Raw genomic sequence first — 16238 nt, forward strand, 5'->3', positions numbered from 1 at the left:
GAGGGAGAAAATAAAAAAAGAACAGGTTTAGAATCATGGGGAGACACTGTTGAACGATTAGAATACTGGAAAAAAATTACTTGCAGGGAAGAACATTTGCAGGACAGCAACAACGACTTGTATTTATATAGCGCCTTTAACGTAGTGAAACGTCCCAAGGCGATTCACCGAAGTGTTATGAGAGAACTAAATTTGACACCGAGCCACATAAGAGATATTAGGGCAGGTGACCAAAAGCTTGGTCAAAGAGGTCGGTTTTAAGGAGCGTCTTGAAGGAGGAAGGAGAGGTAGAGAGGCGGAGAGGTTTAGGGAGAGAGTTCCAGAGCTTGGGGCCCAGGCAACAGAAGGCACAGCCACCGATGGTGGAGGGATTATAATCAGGGATGCTCAGGAGGGCAGAATTGGAGGAGCACAGACATCTCGGGGGGGGTTTGTGGGGCTGGAAGAGATTACGGAGATAGGGAGGGGCGAGGGCCATAGAGGGATTTGAAATCAAGGATGGGAATTTTGAAATCGAGGCGTTGCTAAACCGGAAGCCAATGTAGGTCAGCGAGCACAGGGGGTGATGGGTGATGGTGCGAGTTAGGACATGGGCAGCCGAGTTTTGGACCACCTCTAGTTTACGTCGGGTAGAATGTGGGAGGCCAGCCAGGAGTGCGTTGGAATAGTCAAGTCTAGAGGCAACAAAGGCAGGGATGAGGCCGATGGGGAAGGAGCAGGGGGAGTGGGACTAATTGGATCGCTCTATCAAAGAGCTGGCAGAGCCACGATGGGCCGAATGGCCTCCTCCTGTGCCGTTTCATGCCATGAAATTGAGCTGATGCACACAACGCCCCCCACAGTAAAGGCTTGTTTGAGCTGGTGTGCATCACCCTAACAAAATGATTGCGTAACATGCTGGGAAAAACACACAACAGGTCCAGTAACGTCTGGAGAAAGAGAAAAGATTCAGTTAACCTTTCAGGTACAGAAAGTAGAACATTGAATAATACAGCACAGGAGGCCATTCGGCCCATCGAATCTGTGCCGGCTCTGTGAGAGAGCAATCCAGTCTGTCCTCCTCCCCCGCTCTTTCCCCACAGCCCAGCAATCCTCTCTCCTTCAACTAGTTATCCAATTCCCTTTTGAAGGCGACTATTGAATCTGTATCCACCGCCCGTTCAGGCAGTGCGTTCCAGATCCTAACCAATCGCTGCGTGAAAACTTTTCCCTCATGTCGCCTCTGGTTCTTTTGCCAATCACCTTAAATCTGTGCCCCCTGGTTAGCGACCCTTCCGCCAATGGGAACTGTTTCTCTTTATTTACTCTATCGAAACCCGCCATGATTTCAAACACCTCTCTCAAAGCAGAACTGAAAACGAAAATATCTTTTTATTTATTGGCCCAGAAATCCCGATCGGCTGCTTCCTTGCGATCGAGGGAAAAACTTTAAAAAGAAGCGCACCTACCTGTTCCTGCGCGTGTCCACGCGAGTTCTCGGTCCTGAGGCCTCCGCTGGCTGTGCGTCGCAGCGCGTGCACGGCGGGACGTGCGCAGGGCGGGAGCTGCAGTCACATGGCTCTGGGCAGCCAATCAGGTCAAGTATGTTCTCATTCATAATAATGGGAACTCCGTAAGTTGGACTTCCCATTGTTATGAATGAGAAACAGCCCCAAACACACAAAACACTAATAAAAAATGGAAAAATACACCACATATTTTTCTTAATTTAAATTAAAGTTATTTGTGTATTATAAAAAATAAATATTTTTCCGATTTTTAAAAAGGTTTTTTTAAATGATGGTTTAAAATTAATTTGCTGTAGTGGGCAGGGTTTTTAACAATAAAAAGTGTTTTTATAATTTTATTTTAAAATGTTTTTGTGTGTGTTTTTAAACTCTTAAGTCTGTAACAGTAGGCTATGCTTTTATCAGGCGCAAGAGTTTTGAGGACATTTGCTGGGCAAGATACGGGTAAATCCCACAATCTTGCCCGTGCAAATGTCCTCGCTCCCGTGATACGGAGGATCTGTCGAGCTCCAGCTTGACCGATCGGAAAAGACGGTTTTCAGTGCATTGCGCATTGTGTGCTGAAAACCGGCTTTCGGTACACACCCCGTATACACCCTGTACACACCCCGCACACACTCCGCACGCACCCCGCACGCACCCCGCATTCACCCCGCACACACCCCGTACACGTACACACTCCGTACACACTCCGTACACACCCCGTACACCCCGTACACACTCCGCACACACCCCGTACACACCGCGAACACACCCCGTACACACTCCGTACACACCCCGTACACACTCCGTACACACCCCGCACATGTACACACCCCTTACACACCCCGCACACACTCCGTACACACCCCGCACACACTCCGTACACACTCCGCACACACCCCGCACACATCGAGTACACACTCCGTACACACCCCGCACACACCCCACACACACTCCGTACAGACCCCGCACACACCCCGTACACACTCCGTACACACTCCGCACACACTCTGTACACACTCCGCACACACTCTGTACACACTCCGCACACACTCTGTACACACTCCGTACACACCCCGTACACATTACGTATACACCCTGTACACACTCCGTACACACTCCGTACACACCCCGTACACATCGAGTACACACTCCGTACACACTCCGCACACATCGAGTACACACTCCGTACACACTCCGCACACATCGAGTACACACTCCGTACACATCGAGTACACACTCCGCACACACTCCGTACACACCCCGCACACACCCCACACACACTCCGCACACACCCCGTACACACTCCGTATACACTCCGCACACACTCCGTACACACCCCGTACATACCCCGTACACACCCCGTACACACCGCACACACTCCGTACACACTCCGTACACACCCCGTACACACTCCGTACACACCCTGTACACACCCCGTACACACTCCACACACCCCGTACACACTCCGTACACACCCTGTACACACCCCGTACACACCCCACACACTCCGTACACACTCCGTACACACTCCGCACACACCGAGTACACACTCAGTACACACTCCGCACACACTCCGCACACATCGAGTACACACTCCGTACACACTCCGCACACATCGAGTACACACTCCGCACACATCGAGTACACACTCCGTACACACTCCGCACACACCCCGCACACACTCCGTACACACTCCGTATACACCCCGTACACACCCCGTACACACTCCGTACACACCCCGCACACATCGAGTACACACCCCGTACACACTCCGTACACACCCCGTACACACTCCGTACACACCCCGTACACACCCCGTACACACCTCGTACACACCCCGTACACACTCCGTACACACCCCGTACAGACTCCGTACAGACTCCGTACACACCCCGTACACACCCCGTACATACTCCGTACACACCCCGTACACACCCCGTACACACTCCGTACACACCCCGTACATACACCGTACACACCCCGTACACACTCCGTACACACCCCACACACTCCGTACACACCCCGTACACACCCGGTACACACCCCGTTCACACCCCATACACACCCCGTACACACCCTGTACACTCCGTACACACCCCGTACACACCCCGTACACACCCCGCACACACCCCGCACACACCCCGTACACACCCCGTACACACTCCGTACACACTCCGCACACACCCCGCACACATCGAGTACACACTCCGTGCACACTCCGTGCACAATCCGCACACATCGAGTACACACTCCGTACACACTCCGCACACACCCTGTACACACCCTGTACACACTCCGTACACACTCCGCACACACCCTGTACACATCCCGTACACACCACGTACACATCCCGTACACACTCCGAACACACTCCGCACACACCCCGTACACACTCCGCACACACCCCGTACACACTCCGTACACACCCCGCACACATCGAGTACACACTCCGTACACACTCCGCACACATCGAGTACACACTCCACACACACCCTGTACACACTCCGCACACACCCCGCACACACCCTGTACACACTCCGTACACACCCCGTACACACCCCGTACACACTCCGCACACACCCCGCACACACTCCGCACACACTCCGCACACACTCCACACACATCGAGTACACACTCCGCACACACCCTGTACACACTCCGCACACACCCCGTACACACTCCGTACACACCCCGTACACACTCCGTACACACTCCGCACACACCCCGCACACATCGAGTACACACTCCGTGCACACTCCGCGCACAATCCGCACACATCGAGTACACACTCCGTACACACTCCGCACACACCCCGCACACACCCCGTACACACTCCGCACACACCCCGTACACACCCCGTACACACTCCGCACACACCGAGTACACACCCCGTAGACACCCCGTACACACCCCGTACACATTCCGTACACACCCCGTACACACTCCGCACACACCCCGCGCACACTCCGTACACACCCCGTACACACTCCGCACACACCCCGCACACATTGAGTACACACTCCGTGCACACTCCGCACACAATCCGCACACATCGAGTACACACTCCGTACACACCCCGTACACACTCCGTACACACTCCGCACACACCCTGTACACACTCCGTACACAATCCGTACACACTCCGTACACACCGCGTACACACCCCGTACACATCCCGTACACACTCCGAACACACTCCGCACACACCCCGTACACACTCCGCACACACCCCGTACACACTCCGTACACACCCCGCACACATCGAGTACACACTCCGTACACATCGAGTACACACTCCGCACACACCCTGTACACACTCCGCACACACCCCGTACACACCCTGTACACACTCCGTACACACCCCGTACACACCCCGTACACACTCCGCACACACCTCGCACACACCCCGCACACACTCCGTACACACTCCGCACACACCGAGTACACACTCCGCACACACCCCGTACACACCCTGTACACACCGCGTACACACCCTGTACACATCCCGTACACACTCCGAACACACTCCGCACACACCCCGTACACACTCCGCACACACCCCGTACACACGCCGTACACACCCCGCACACATCGAGTACACACTCCGTACATATCGAGTACACACTCCGCACACACCCTGTACACACTCCGCACACACCCCGTACACACCCCGTACACACTCCGCACACATCGAGTACACACTCCGTACACACTCCGCACACACCCCGTACACACCCTGTACACACCGCGTACACACCCTGTACACATCCCGTACACACTCCGAACACACTCCGCACACACCCCGTACACACTCCGCACACACCCCGTACACACGCCGTACACACCCCGCACACATCGAGTACACACTCCGTACATATCGAGTACACACTCCGCACACACCCTGTACACACTCCGCACACACCCCGTACACATCCTGTACACACTCCATACACACCCCGTACACACCCCGTACACACTCCGCACACACCCCGCACACACCCCGCACACACTCCGTACACACTCCGCACACACCCCGTACACACTCCGCACACACCCCGTACACACTCCGCACACACCGAGTACACACCCCGTACACACCCCGTACACACTCCGCACACACCGAGTACACACCCCGTACACACTCCGCAGACACCCCGTACGGACCTGGGGAGGCCTAGATTTCTGCCCCAATACGTTTTGTGTTGGTGTGTTTGATATCGTTTTTTTATTTCGGAGCTATTCTGATCTTTCTCATGAATTAATTCAAACCACTGGCTTTCAGTCTTGAAACCATTTCTATGCAAATCTCACTTCAATGAACTCCTGCCAAAATCCTGATATAATCCCAATAGTTACCATGACCCGCTCCTCTTTTGTTCTAAACTTCTAAATTCAAACAGAAAAGAAGTAGCACATAGTTTTGAAGAGAATACCAAAGTATTGAAGCCTTTAATGTGATTTTAATTTCATTCATGAAGGAGATCAGAATAGCTCGCTTGGGTAATCAAAAATATGTCACATATAAAGCAAGAAAAGAACTTGCATTTGGATAGCGCCGTTCACAACCCCAGGATGTCCCAATACGCTTTGGAGCCAATGAGTTGAAGTTACTGCTGTAATGCAGAAATAATCCACTTAATAGTTTTCACAACCTCACACTGACAACTCAGTGTGAGTTTCTGTGAGGAGGAGAGATCTCTATATTTCAATTAATTTGGTCCCATTTACATCGAGTCAACAGAACAGAGCAGTTTATTCAGCCTAACGGGTCCATGCTCCACTCGAGTCACCTCCCACCCCTCTCCATCTCAGCCTATCAGCATAACCCTCTATTCCCTTCTCCCTCATACACTTGTCCAGCCTCCCCTTAAATACATCGATACTATTCACCTCAACCCCTCCCTGTGGCAGCGAGTTCCACATTCTCACCGCTCTCTGGGTAAAGAAGTTACTCCTGAATTCCCCATTCAATCTATCTTATATTGATCATCGAATCACAGAACAGTTAAGCACAGAAGGAGGCCCGTGCCAGCTCTCTGCAAGAGCCCCTCAGCCAGTCCCACTCCCCCCGCCCTTTCCCCGTAACCCTGCCAATCTTTTTCCTTCCAGTACATATCCAACTCGCTGTTGAAATCCACGATGGAGTCTGCCTCCACCACCCTCTCAGGCAGCGCATTCCAGATCCTAACCACTTGCTGTGTAAAAAAAATGTTTCTTCATGTTGCCTTTGGTTCTTCTGCCAATCTCCTTAAATCTGTGTCCTCTGGTTCTCGACTATTCCGCCAATAGGAACAGTTTCTCTCGATCTACTGTGATGGACCCTGGCTTTGGTCACCCCCGCAAGTGAAAACATCTTCCTTACATCTACTCTATCGAACCCCTTCATTATCTCAAAGACCTCTATCAGGTCATCGCTTAGACTTCTCCGTTCTGGAGAAAAGCCCCAGCCTGTTTAATCTTTCCTAATGGTAATAACCTCTCAGTTATTGGCATCATCCTTGTGAATCTTCTCTGCACCCTCTCCAGTGTCTTTATATCCTTTTTATAATATGGCGACCGGAACTGTGCGGTAGTATTCCAAGTGTGGTCTTACCAAGGCTCTATACAGGTGTAGCAAAACTTCTCTGCTTTTCAATTCTATCGCTCTAGAAATAAACCCTAGTTCTTGGTTTGCTTTTTTATGGCCCCTATTAACCCGTGTCGCTACTTTTAGTGATTTGTGTATCTGTACCCCGAGATCCCTTTGCTCCTCTACCCCACCCAGACTTTATTAACTCAGCAGTACGTCACCCCCCTTATTCTTCCTATCAGAAAGCACTACCGCACACTTATATATATTGAAATTAATTTGCCAATTACATGCCCATCCTGCAAGTTTATTCATGTCTTTTTGTATGTTGTGGCATTCTTCTTCGTATTAACTACACCTCCCAATTTGGTGTTGCCCACAAATTTGGAAATTGTACTTCTGATTCCCGAATCCAAATGTTAATGCAATTGCGAACAACAGCGGTCCCAGCACCGATCCCTGTGGAACATCACTTACCAACTTTTGCCAGTCTGAGTCGCTACCCTTCACCCCTACTCTCTGTTTCCTGTTTTGCAGCCAGCTTGCTATCCGTTCTGTTACCTGTCCCCTGATTCCACATAGAATCATAGAAACATAGAAAATAGGTGCAGGAGTAGGCCATTCGGCCCTTCGAGCCTGCACCACCATTCAATAAGATCATGGCTGATCATTCACCTCAGTACCCCTTTCCTGCTTTCTCTCCATACCGCTTGATCCCTTTAGCCGTAAGGGCCACATCTAACTCCCTCTTGAATATGTCTAACAAACTGGAATCAACAACTCTCTGCGGCAGGGAAGTCCGCAGGTTAACAACTCTTTGAGTGAAGAAGTTTCTCCTTATCTCAGTCCTAAATGGTTTACCTTATCCTTAGACTATGTCACCTGGTTCTGGACTTCCCCAACATTGGGAACATTCTTCCTGCATCTAACCTGTTCTGCATCTAACCTTAGTCATGGGTCTATTATTGAAAGCCTTTTCAAAATCCAAATATATTACATCTACAGCATTGCCCTTCTCTACTCTTTCTGTTATTTCTTCAAAGAATTCAATGAGATAGGTCAAGCAAGACCTTCCTGTCTGAAATCCGTGCTGACTAATCGTTATTATATTTTCAGATTCTAGATGTTTATCTATTACATCTTAGAGCAAAGATTCTGTTTTCTTTCCTTCCACCGACGTCAAGCTAACTAGTCTATAGTTCGCTAGACATGTTCTATTCTGCTTTTGTTTTATTCATTCCTGGGATGTGGGCATCGCTGGCAAGGCCGGCATTTATTGCCCATCCCTAATTGCCCCTTGAGAAGGTGGCGGTGAGCCGCCTTCTTGAACCGCTGCAGTCCGTGTGGTGAAGAACATAAGAAATAGGAGCAGGAGTCGGCCATACAGCCCCTCGAGCCTGCTCTGCCATTCAATAAGATCTTGGCTGATCTGATCATGGATTCAGCTCCACTTCCCCGCCCGCTCCCCATAACCCTTTATTCCCTTATCGGGTAAGAAACTGTCTATCTCTGTCTTAAATTTATTCAATGACCCAGCCGCCACAGCTCTCTGAGGCAGCGAATTCCACAGATTTACAACCCTCTGAGAGAAGAAATTTCTCCTCATCTCAGTTTTAAATGGGCGGCCCCTTATTCTAAGATCATGCCCCCTAGTTCTAGTCTCCTCCATCAGTGGAAACATCCTTTCTGCATCCACCTTGTCGAGCCCCCTCATAATCTTATACGTTTCGATAAGACCACCTCTCATTCTTCTGAACTCCAATGAGTAGAGGCCCAACTTCCCACTGTGCTCCCCCAGTGCTGTTAGGATTTTGATCCAGTGATGATGAAGGAACGGCTGATATATTTCCAAGTCAGGATGGTGTGTGACTGGGAGGGGAACGTGGAGGTGGTGGTGTTCCCATGCACCTGCTGCCCTTGTCCTTCTAGGGGGTAGAGGTCGCGGGTTTGGGAGGTGCTGCCGAAGAAGCCTTGGCGAGTTGCTGCAGTGCATCTTGTAGATGGTACACACTGCAGCCACGGTGCGCCGGTGGTGGAGGGAGTGAATGTTGAAGGTGGTGGATGGGGGGCCGATCAAGCGGCTGCTTTGTCCTGGATGGTGTCGAGCTTCTTGAGTGTTGTTGGAGCTGCACTCATCCAGGCAAGTGGAGAGTGTTCCATCACACTCCTGACTTGTGCCTTGTAGATGGTGGAAAGGCTTTGGGGAGTCAGGAGGTGAGACACTCACCACAGAATACCCAGCATCTGACCCGCTCTGGTAGCCACAGTATTTATGTGTCTGGTCCAGTTACATTTCTGGTCAATGGTGACCCCCCAGGAGGTTGATTTTAAATATAGGAATAACATTAGTTGTCCGCCAGTCCTCTGTGAAGTGTTGTGGGCCGTTTTACTTTGTTAAAGGTGCTATACAAATGCCAGTTATTGTTGACTCTGTTGGAGGTGTGAGATACCAACGCGTACTCACTCAGTCTGCCCGACACCATTAAAAATAATCTCTCTTTTTCTCTTTCTCTCCCCCTTTCCCTCTCTGTCTTCCACACTAATGATTGTGAAACAAGGGAATATTGTCAGTGCAGCCGTAATAAATGGAGCACAGATTGTGTAATCTCCAGAGGATAGTGTAAAAAAAGACTTCTGTTATAAAGCACCCTGCTGCAATTCTCGAGGAAAGGAAAACATTAACAAAACCCTGAAACATTCTTACCATCAGAATTAATAGGGGTCAGGAATACCGAGCTACTGAACGTTGTCGACTATGTCAGCCGTGGCTCAGTGGGCAGCACTCTCGCCTGAGTCAGAAGCTCCTGGGTTCAAGTCCCACTCCAGGAACTCAAGCACAAAAATATAGGCTAACATTCGCAGTGCAGAGCTGGGGGAGCACTGCACTGTCGGAGGGACTGTCGGAGGGGCAGTACTGAGGGAGTGCCGCACTGTCGGAGGGGCAGTACTGAGGGAGTGCCGCACTGTCGGAGGGGCAGTACTGAGGGAGTGCCGCACTGTCGGAGGGGCAGTACTGAGGGAGTGCCGCACTGTCGGAGGGGCAGTACTGAGGGAGTGCCGCACTGTCGGAGGGGCAGTACTGAGGGAGAGCCGCACTGTCGGAGGGGCAGTACTGAGGGAGCGCCGCACTGTCGGAGGGGCAGTACTGAGGGAGTGCCGCACTGTCGGAGGGGCAGTACTGAGGGAGTGCCGCACTGTCGGAGGGGCAGTACTGAGGGAGTGCCGCACTGTCGGAGGGGCAGTACTGAGGGAGTGCCGCACTGTCGGAGGGGCAGTACTGAGGGAGTGCCGCACTGTCGGAGGGGCAGTACTGAGGGAGTGCCGCACTGTCGGAGGGGCAGTACTGAGGGAGTGCCGCACTGTCGGAGGGGCAGTACTGAGGGACTGCCGCACTGTCGGAGGGGCAGTACTGAGGGAGAGCCGCACTGTCGGAGGGGCAGTACTGAGGGAGCGCCGCACTGTCGGAGGGGCAGTACTGAGGGAGTGCCGCACTGTCGGAGGGGCAGTACTGAGGGAGTGCCGCACTGTCGGAGGGGCAGTACTGAGGGAGTGCCGCACTGTCGGAGGGGCAGTACTGAGGGAGTGCCGCACTGTCGGAGGGGCAGTACTGAGGGAGTGCCTCACTGTCGGAGGGGCAGTACTGAGGGAGAGCTGCACTGTTGGAGGGGCAATACTGAGGGAGTGCCGCACTGTCGGAGGGGCAGTACTGAGGGAGTGCCGCACTGTCGGAGGGGCAGTACTGAGGGAGTGCCGCACTGTCGGAGGGGCAGTACTGAGGGAGTGCCGCACTGTCGGAGGGGCAGTACTGAGGGAGTGCCGCACTGTCGGAGGGGCAGTACTGAGGGAGTGCCACACTGTCGGAGGGGCAGTACTGAGGGAGAGCTGCACTGTTGGAGGGGCAATACTGAGGGAGTGCCGCACTGTCGGAGGGGCAGTACTGAGGGAGTGCCGCACTGTCGGAGGGGCAGTACTGAGGGAGTGCCGCACTGTCGGAGGGGCAGTACTGAGGGAGTGCCGCACTGTCGGAGGGGCAGTACTGAGGGAGTGCCGCACTGTCGGAGGGGCAGTACTGAGGGAGTGCCGCACTGTCGGAGGGGCAGTACTGAGGGAGTGCCGCACTGTCGGAGGGGCAGTACTGAGGGAGTGCCGCACTGTCGGAGGGGCAGTACTGAGGGAGTGCCGCACTGTCGGAGGGGCAGTACTGAGGGAGTGCCGCACTGTCGGAGGGGCAGTACTGAGGGAGAGCCGCACTGTCGGAGGGGCAGTACTGAGGGAGCGCCGCACTGTCGGAGGGGCAGTACTGAGGGAGTGCCGCACTGTCGGAGGGGCAGTACTGAGGGAGTGCCGCACTGTCGGAGGGGCAGTACTGAGGGAGTGCCGCACTGTCGGAGGGGCAGTACTGAGGGAGTGCCGCACTGTCGGAGGGGCAGTACTGAGGGAGTGCCGCACTGTCGGAGGGGCAGTACTGAGGGAGAGCTGCACTGTTGGAGGGGCAATACTGAGGGAGCGCTGCACTGTCGGAGATGCCGTCTTTCGGATGAGACGTTAAACCGAGGCCCCTTCTGCTCTCTCAGGTGGACGTAAAAGATCCTATGACACTATTTTGAAGCAGAGTAGGGGAGTTCTCCCCGGTGTCCTGGGATCAACATTTATTCCTCTACCAACATCACTAAAACAGATTATCTGGTCATTATCACATTGCTGTTTGTGGGAGCTTGCTGTGCACAAATCGGCTGCCGCGTTTCCCAAATTGCAACAGTGACCACACTCCAAAAAGTACTTAGTTGGCTGTAAAGCACTTTGGGACGTTCAGTGGTTGTGAAAGGCGCTATATAAATGCAAGTCTTTCTTTCTTTACATCATTAAAGCAATTTTTAAGCAAATATTCTGCTTCGGGATTTGACAAAAAATGTCGTTTGAAAGATTATTCATGTCATTATAGCACTTCAATATTTAGAACAATTTGAGCATTATAAGTAACTGTCGGCAATTCTAATCACATTTGGATTATATCTAACAAGGTGACTCGAGCAGGCTGGTACTCTGCTCTGCTGCTGACGTGAATCAGTGTCACCAAGTGTCACTTAGAAAGTAGACTTGACTATTCCAACGCACTCCTGGCTGGCCTCCCACATTCAACCCTACATAAACTAGGGGTGATCCAAAACTCCGCAGCCCGTGTCCTAACTCACATCAAGTCCCACTCACCCATCACACCCTGTGCTCGCTGCCCCGTGTCCTAACTCACACCAAGTCCCGCTCACCCATCACCCCCTGTGCTCACTGACCCGTGTCCTAACTCACATCAAGTCCCACTTACCCATCACCCCCTGTGCTCACCGACCCGTGTCCTAACTCGCACCAAGTCCCGCTCACCCATCACCCCCTGTGCTCACCGACCCGTGTCCTAACTCGCACCAAGTCCCGCTCACCCATCACCCCCTGTGCTCACTGACCCGTGTCCTAACTCGCATCAAGTCCCGCTCACCCATCACCCCCTGTGCTCACTGACCCGTGTCCTAACTCGCACCAAGTCCCGCTCACCCATCACCCCCTGTGCTTGCTGCCCCGTGTCCTAACTCTCACCAAGTCCCGCTCACCCATCACCCCCTGTGCTCACTGACCCGTGTCCTAACTCGCACCAAGTCCCGCTTACCCATCACCCCCTGTGCTCGCTGACCCGTGTCCTAAATCGCACTGAGTCCCGCTCACCCATCACCCCCTGTGCTCACTGACCCGTGTCCTAACTCGCACCGAGTCCCGCTCACCCATCACCCCCTGTGCTCACTGACCCGTGTCCTAACTCGCACCAAATCCCACTCACCCATCACCCACTGTGCTCACTGACCCGTGTCCTAACTCGCATCAAGTCCCGCTCACCCATCACCCCCTGTGCTCGCTGACCCGTGTCCTAACTCACACCGAGTCCCGCTCACCCATCACCCCCTGTGCTCGCTGACCTACATTGGCTCCCGGTTAAGCAACGCCTTGATTTCAAAATTCTCATCCTTATTTTCAAATCCCTCCATGGCCCTCGCCCCTCCCTATCTCTGTAATCTCCTCCAGCCCCACAACCCCCCGAGATGTCTGCACTCCTCTAATTCTGCCCTCCTGAGCATCCCTGATTATAATCGCTCCACCATCGGTGGCCGTGCCTTCTGTTGCCTGGGCCCCAAGCTCTGGAACTCCCTCCCTAAACCTCTCCACCTCTCTACCTCTCTCTCCTCCTTCAAGACGCTCCTTAAAACCTACCTCTTTGACCAAGCTTTTGGTCACCTGCCCTAATTTCTTCAATGTCTTCTCTCCCCGCCGACGTGAAGGGCCTGACCAAACTCGCTCGGAGGGGAGAGCGGCCAGAAAACATCGAGACCGCCGAGAAAACTCGCCGGCAGCCGGCGGTAAGTCCACCAATATCGGGCCCCGATATTGGCGGCCTTACAGCCACCGCCGACTGCCGCCTCCGAGTTTTGCCTCCGGTTTCCTTGCTCCCAGTTTCCACTTGGGTTGGAGCAGGCGGGAAGGGCAGCACCGCTGGGAACCACCCGCTGACGTCCTCTGGCGGTCAAGTAACGCAAGTAAAGCCTCCGGTGGTGCCAGTTGGTGCCAGCAGGTCCGCCGCGTGGAGGCTGTTCTAACCCCGACGGTAGGTACAGAGAACGGGAAAAAAAGGTTCGTGAACATGTTTAAAATGTTTTTTTTTTTACAGCGACTTACCTGGACGGGGTCCCCGAAGGTGTTCCGGTGTTTTTTCTTTGTTTCCTACGATTTTTATTTGCAGCTCTTGCACCCTCCCTGGGCCCCCGACCCCATCCTCGGCCGGCAATAAAAAAACATGGCGGCCGCGGCAATGCACCCTCCCGTTGATGGGCCGCCGCGCTGTCACGGCTCACAGAAAAAACTGTCGAGGGCACCGCACGCATTTATGATTCTTGCGGCTAAATTTTGCGGGAGGTACGATGGAGGGTGCGGGAGATCGGCAGTGCGCCCTTTGATGGCGAACTTTGGACGGTCGGCGGCAACGGGGCGGCAGTGAGGGCCGCCAGAAAACCCCTCCCCCCCTCCCGAACTGAGGCCATTGGACCGGGAGTCGGCGGCCGTTCGACTATGCCCCCTGGCCGCCATTTTCTGGCGGTAAGCGGCCTTTTAGGGAAGCTGAATTTCGGCCCCGGATAATCACCGAAATTTACAGCACGGAAGGAGGCCATTCGGCCCATCATGTCCGCGCCGGCCGACCAAGAGCTACCCAGCCTAATCCCACTTTCCAGCTCTCGGTCCGTAGCCCTGCAGGTTACGGCACTTCAGGTGCACATCCAGGTACTTTTTAAATGCGGTGAGGGTTTCTGCCTCTACCACCCTTTCAGGCAGCGAGTTCCAGACCCCCACCACCCTCTGGGTGAAGAAATTTCCCCTCAAATCCCCTCTAAACCTCCCCCCAATTACTTTTAATCTATGCCCCCTGGTTGTTGACTCCTCTTCTAAAGGAAATAGGTCCTTCCTATCCACTCTATCCAGGCCCCTCATAATTTTATACACCTCAATCAGATCTCCCCTCAGCCTCCTCTGTTCCAAAAAAATACCAACCCCAGCCTATCCAATCTTTCCTGATTGCTAAAATTCTCCAGTCCTGGCAACGTCCTCGTAATTCTCCTCTGCTCCCTCTCAACCCTGTGTTCGAATCCAGCGCACATTAATGGAATGGAATCTCTCCAATGGCAGCAAGGCTGGGACCTGTGTGGGTAGCGCTGTCTCAGCTCGTAGTGCCTGGGATTAAACTGCTCACAAGTCAAAATTCTCAAAGAGGAAGGCTACCAGGAGGCGGGGTTTGGAACATGTCGGGGAAATTCCCATTCTAACATCGGTGCAAAGTGGGAATACCATTCCACACTGACGCTAGTCTTGGAGCGTAAGTTGGCTGTGAAGGCTCAAACTGACTCTGGAAGGCATTGGACTGAGAAAAAAATGGTAGAACGGTCACAGCACGGGAGGAGGCCATTCGGCCCATCGAGCCCGTGCCGGCTCTCTGCAAGAGCACCTTCAGCCAGTCCCACTCCCCCGCCCTTTCCCCATAGCCCTGCAAAATTATCTTCTTCAGCTACTTATCCAACTCCCTTTTGAAAGCCTTGATGGAGTCTGCCTCCACCCCCCTCTCAGGCAACGCATTCCAGATCCTAACCACTCGCCGCTCCAGGTTTCGGCTGCATTTACACTATGACCGCAGGCTCGACAGAGACCCAGAGCTCCTCACACCTCTCTCGCAGTTGGAGAGTGAAAGCTCTCTGGGGCCCATCGCCCCCCCCTCCCCACCGCCAAACCCCACCTTCAGCTAGTGGGGTAACTAGAGGACGTGGGCCCCAATGCAAACATAGATTTTTTTTTTTAAATCACACAACGACAGGGAACAGTGCAGCTCGAGTGAGGGGGGTCCGGGGGAGTGAAGAGGGAGTTCGGTGTCTGGAGGAGCCGGTGTGAGGGGGAGCCGGGAACGGTGTGAGGGAGGGTTTACGGGGTGGGGGGGGTGGGTTACCGCGGGGTCCGGGAGCGGAGCTGAGCCGGGTGCAGAGGGAGTTCGGGGTCTGGGGGAGTTGGTGTGAGGGGGAGTTGGGGCCGGTGTGAGGGAGGGTTTACGGGGGGGGGGGTGGGTTACCGCGGGGTCCGGGAGCGGAGCTGAGCTGGGTGCAGAGGGAGTTCGGGGTCTGGGGGAGTCGGTGTGAGGGGGAGTTGGGGCCGGTGTGAGGGAGGGTTTACGGGGTGGTGGGGGTGGGTTACCGCGGGGTCCGGGAGCGGAGCTGAGCAGGGTGCAGGGGGCGGGACGATGGTGCTCCAGGCTCGGGCTCTGTACGATTTCCAGAGCGAGAATGTGGGCGAGATCTCGGTGCGGGAGGACAAGGTCCTGACCGTGTACAGCGAACACGGCATCGAGGGCTGGCTGGAGGGGGAACAACAGCCGGGGCCAGAGGGGCCTCTCTCCGGCCTGGTGGGGGGCAACTTCTTCCTCGACCTGCAGGAGGTGGAGAGCAGGGTCGACAGTTTCAAAACTTTCACCAAAAGGATGGAGGAGAGCTTTTTCCAGCTGAGCCACACCGCCAACGGGTTCGCGAGGAAGCAGGCAGTGGGCCCCCCTTCAGGCAAGTTACGCCACTGCCTGCAGCTGACGTTGTGGGGCTTGGCCCAAGGAT

At 53.9% G+C, this 16238-nt stretch overlaps 1 protein-coding gene across 4 annotated transcripts in view; it reads right to left on the minus strand.

The window, feature by feature from the left end:
* galnt9 (polypeptide N-acetylgalactosaminyltransferase 9) overlaps nucleotides 1-16238 on the minus strand; it is a 443197-nt gene that overhangs the window by 199296 nt on the left and 227663 nt on the right. The window lies entirely within an intron of this gene.

This window comes from Pristiophorus japonicus, chromosome 8 (assembly GCF_044704955.1).
Source record: "Pristiophorus japonicus isolate sPriJap1 chromosome 8, sPriJap1.hap1, whole genome shotgun sequence".
NCBI lineage: Eukaryota > Metazoa > Chordata > Chondrichthyes > Pristiophoridae > Pristiophorus > Pristiophorus japonicus.